Source organism: Poromitra crassiceps, assembly GCF_964638095.1.
Source record: "Poromitra crassiceps genome assembly, chromosome: 28".
Classification (NCBI taxonomy): Eukaryota; Metazoa; Chordata; class Actinopteri; order Beryciformes; family Melamphaidae; genus Poromitra; species Poromitra crassiceps.
The window spans coordinates 7155505-7160771 of NC_139651.1; positions in this window are offsets into that span (position 1 = coordinate 7155505).

Here is a 5267-nt window from a genome sequence, read left to right on the forward strand (position 1 = left end):
GATGGAATGCTGCTTGCTCATGTGTTGTTGTGGTGGTGGTGGTGGTGGCTCTTCTTCTCGAACCCCTCTCCACCCCCTGGATGTCAGTCAGTCAGTGTGCACATCAGAGCACAAGGGAAGAGTTTGGCATGGCATGGCTTGGTTTGGGGGTAGGGTTACATTCTCTCTCACACACACAAGTCAACAAGCGACCCGTTGCTCAGCCTGTCAGCAGGTAGGACATCTTCATTGGGAGAAACTGACTTGCATTGCGTCCAGTTACATGATATTGCACCATTATTGTCTGCCAAGGAAAATAAGCAGATACAAGAATACATAAATAAATGAACAATAAACCGATAAAGAAGCAATCAAAATACTTTTAACATTATTTCCAGAAATTCGGTCGTTTTTGCTGCCATGCATCATAGGCCATGTTGTCGACCTGTGCTAACTTTACAGTAACGTTAACTTACAGTAGCTAGGCCAACAAATGTGCACTGCAGAGACGAGTACTTTCGTTTCTTCCACCGGCCACCGCACATGCGCACAGCGCAGGCATGTTTGAGGCTGAACTCTCGGTCTGAATCCGCTGTCAGTGTCACTGCATAGCGGCCTGCAGGTGCTCTTGCTCGCTGCTACTAGTAGTAGTAGCGCTGCTGCTAGCTGCTACTGCTAGCTCATAAAGTTGATATTTTTCGAAGCTTTGCTGTCTCTTTCTCCCTATCTTCTTTCTCTTCAGAAATTGTGATTTTCCTCATGCACGTCGGCACATGACCACAAAATTACCCATAATTCCACGGGCGGACTTTAGCACATCAAATCGCCGATTAATCCTCATATAAACTGCATTTTAAAATAAAATATGGATATATGAGTCCGTAAAACAGGTTAGTTTTATGTCATTGTATTGTTATTTATTTGGTGAATGAATGCAAGGTGTCACGTAAGTGACACCATGGTACAGAATGCTGTTTGGTCTGACAGGTATAAATAGGTCAGGTTTACGGGTTATGATCAGGCAGATGGGGGCTGGCCTGTGTAGCCATAGACATATATGTCTATGTGTGTAGCTGCTCCTGTTGGAATAAATAGGGGTTTGACTTGATGCCCTGTCTGGATACGGAGATGACAACAGCCAGAGCCGTGCGGAGCTCCAGGTAAGCAGGTGAGGCATCGCCAACCGGTCGAACAAGCGCGACAACGCACCCTCCTCTGCTTTTGTGCTTCTAAAGTTTTGTTCAATGTACAATGATCACATTTTATTCTGGCGACCAGACTGATGATGACGCGCTACACCATCTAATCCATATTTAGCTTTATTTGCCTTCAGTCAGTGATACTCAACCCAAGGCTCTATAGCCACATGCGGCTCATTTATGGATAGTTGTGGCTCTTTTAAGTCCTACTTAAAATACATAAATAAATAAAAATCAGGGGGGGGGGGTTCGAGGAAAGGGACTTTTTATGGATAGTGGCTCTTGCAAATATTTTTTTTGTCTATGTGGCTCCTGAGTAGGCCTACATCAAGGTTGCGTTCAATGATTTTCCCAGGGTCTAAAAGTTGAGAGTTGAAGCTCACAGGACTGAATCATCTTTATTTATATTGTGATTATTCCGGCAGAAAACGTTTGATGTTGTGGCATCTTTTGCAAAAATAAATAAATACATAAATAAATAAATAAATAAATAATGGCAGCCAGCGAGACTAACAATGAACTGACCAAGCTTAGCAAGAATGGAGGAGGAGAATGTGGACGCGGTCATGGCCAATTTTGCAAGATAGGTAATTATGTCAACGATTTATTAGCCTACTAGCATTTAGCGTTAGGTGACCGCCTACTTCCTGCTTCGGCACTGTACCAGAGATTTTCATCCGCCATTTATTTTCCCGTAGCATTTCGTAAAATGCTTATAAAAATAGTTTTACTTCGTCAAACCAAACGGCTCAGCTGGCCGGGAACGTAGCCGTGCTGTAGACATGCTTAAAGCACAACATAACATACACACACACACACACACACACACACACACATTTGAAATATTTATTTATGTCCACATAAATACAAGTATGCAAAGGACATAAACAGTAATAGTGCAGTCAAATGCTGGGAGTCAGTCAGTTACATGAGTGCCCAGACGGCAAACACAATAATGCATACACATAAGAAACACACAGGATGATAACATGGCAGGTTGATATATACAGTTATACTGTAATGCAAGATAGCGGTCAGTATCCACTTCATGGGTACAAAAAGCAGTGCCTCCTCCATATTGAGCGGCTGCTGATAATAGTAGATATTGAACAGTATCTTGCTAACTGCTTGGCCCTTCTCTTTGGGAGACCAGCCATCTGAAGGCCTCTCACAACCAGCTTATGGACATGACCTAGGCTACCAAATATGAAAACTAGAAGTTTACACCTGTAGCCCAGCTGTGAAATGGTCTGTTCTAGCTGTTGGTATTTCATCATCTTGGTTAGAAAGGCCTCCTCTAGGCTGTGGTCAAAGGTACAGCCAACCTCTAGAACAAACACCTCTATGATTTTCATTGACAACAACAACATCAGGAGTGTTAGCTGGAATATTCAAGAACACATCTGAATCGTCACTACACAGAGTGAACATGCTCGGCTTCACAATAGAATGTTCAAAAAGCGATATTGAAGACCCGAAAATAGAAGAGATATCTTTTGATATCAGATCCACTAATCTGTCATGCCTACACATGCACGCACGCACGCACGCACACACACACACACACACACACACACACACACACACACACACACACACACACACACACACACACACACACACACACACACACACACACACACACACACACCAGTCCTAGATCAGTAGGCTAGCTAGCCTATGTTACAACAGCATATTGCTTTATGCCTAACATGCCTTGAGGATTGAGGTCAGTAGGTTAGAACGATGATGTCTAATTTACTACAGTTTTTTGCATGCAGTATAAATGTGTTGTTTTGGCCTATAACTATTTGAATATTTCTGCATACTGACTGAGGCCCCTAAACTGACACAAATTAGACCATGGACCCCCATTTGATACGATTTTAGCTTTTGTAATGACCCTCCCACTCTCCTGGTCCTGCTTAAGTGCAGAAATATACCCTTTTCACGGGGACCATTTTGCGTCGAAAAGGCAGGGTAAACACAGGTGCAAGCAAAACACTAAATGAGGGTTTCCAACATCCAGTCATGGAAGTTGGAAACCCTCATTACTGTTTTAGGTTACTTTAATGCCTGACACACAGATTTCCGAAATAATTTTGGCTAGGACATGGGAGGACTCTTTCATCATTGAAGTCTTAAGACGATCATGATCGGAAGAGTCTGAGGGCCATATGAAACCCATGACCAAAATAGTCATACATTCTGTCATTGTGTTACTTATGGTTGCAATTGTGGTGAAAATAAAGTATTCCCCTTTTTGCTGCGGACACCCTGTAACACCCTCAAGGACCCCGGGGGTCCCTGGACCCCACTTTGAGAACCACTGCTCTAGGATCATCACAGCCTCATGAAACTTGACAACTGCAATCTACTGTAGGGCATTCAGGAGATGTAGGTTAAATGTAAAATGACAATATTCTAGCTTAGGTAGCCCACATCCATTTTCTCTCCCCTGGCTTGAATATAAGACTCTCTAAGACATTACAGTTGATCAATCATGAAACGAGAAAATAAGTCAAATTTGATTTGTTAGGAACTGTTGCATAACTGTAACCTCTTAAATGTATTACACCACCAGTAAAAGAAACATAGGGCTACAAAGTGCACCCTGTTCAGATTGGGCAGAAGCTATTTGAGGTAGCGTGTTGACATCTGGTGGTTGGACGTGAAAAGTCACCCGAGTCTCAAGATGGAATAGGCTTGGCTCATTGAGTGACATTTGTCACATTTTAGCGGGGGGGGGGGGGGGGGGGGGGGGGGGGGGTGACGGGGGATGACCTGGTAATACTGACTTCTCCCCACACCACCACCACCAGTGTTCCATGTCTCATGTTGAGGCAGGGCAAATGGGTAGAAAAACATAATGGATAAAAATGTAACCAATAACATTATACAAACATTCCTAGATTAAATGTGATTGTTTCTTTTTTATTTGTTCATTGTTTGTTTTTAGTCGACTACTACATGATTTTGCATTCCCAACACAAATGTTAAGACAATTCATTAACTAACTTTATGATCAAAAGCGTACATCTTATGGGGGAAAAAAGGTCAGTTTATTGACATCTAAAAATGTGGGTGACTATAAACGAAAAATACATAAATACATAATATAATCCATGTCCCCCTCCCGCCCCCCAGAATGTGTAAGTAACATCATTTGCAGGGCAGCACCAACCAACGGTATTACTGCCCTCTGGTGGCTGAAGTTCGCCTTGCCTCTCCTTCCCCCATGGAGCACTCTTCTTTGCCGAGTTGAGTTCTACTCGACTTCATACACTCAGGTTTGACCCTAACTCTCTCTGACATGTCTTTGTTTCCGCTCTCACTGTAGATTACTCTCGACAGCATATGAGAGAGTGGACTCTTTTATCCAGGAAGCTGAAGGGCCTTTTTTTTCTCTCTGCACAGAGATCTGACAGATGGATAGCTCACAAACAGGATTTTGTGGTACATCTAGCAAAGCAATTTCCCTTCCCTTTAGCCAGAGTACAGTTAATTTTTCATTGCCAGAGCTGCTGTTGGTGGTTTTTGCAGAGTGAATTTAACATCCATTTGCCAACAGTATCCAGAGCCTGTCACTTTGGAGCAGAACCTTTTATTTCATGCACTGATACACGCTGCCATCTCCTCCAACTGACACACACTCACAGTGATCTCTCGCAGAACAGAATGGCTAGCTATTAAATGTACATGGGGCTTCTGACTCTCCAAATAGAAAACGCTGAGATGTGAAAAGTTGGGGGGGGGTACAGCTATAAGTGCATGCCTTTGTGCATGTGAATGCAAATTTTCGCAGAGGGGAAATAGGCATAAAGCGATTGAGATGATAAACTTTGATTTGCATGTAAATTGTTTTCTTTTTTCTTTCTTTTCTTTTTTCTCTGTTGAGTGCCTGGGCTCTGTCTAGATTCTGTGTGTGTGTGTGTGTGTGTGTGTGTGGGGGGGGGGGCGTGTTTTGGTGAAGTACCATCTGCTAGTTCTTGAAAATGTGTCTTGTTGCTTTGATTGCAAGTGCATCTCTTCCATTGTATTTGTTTGTATTGTATTTGTTTGTTGGCGAGGTATTGTGTTGTCACATGA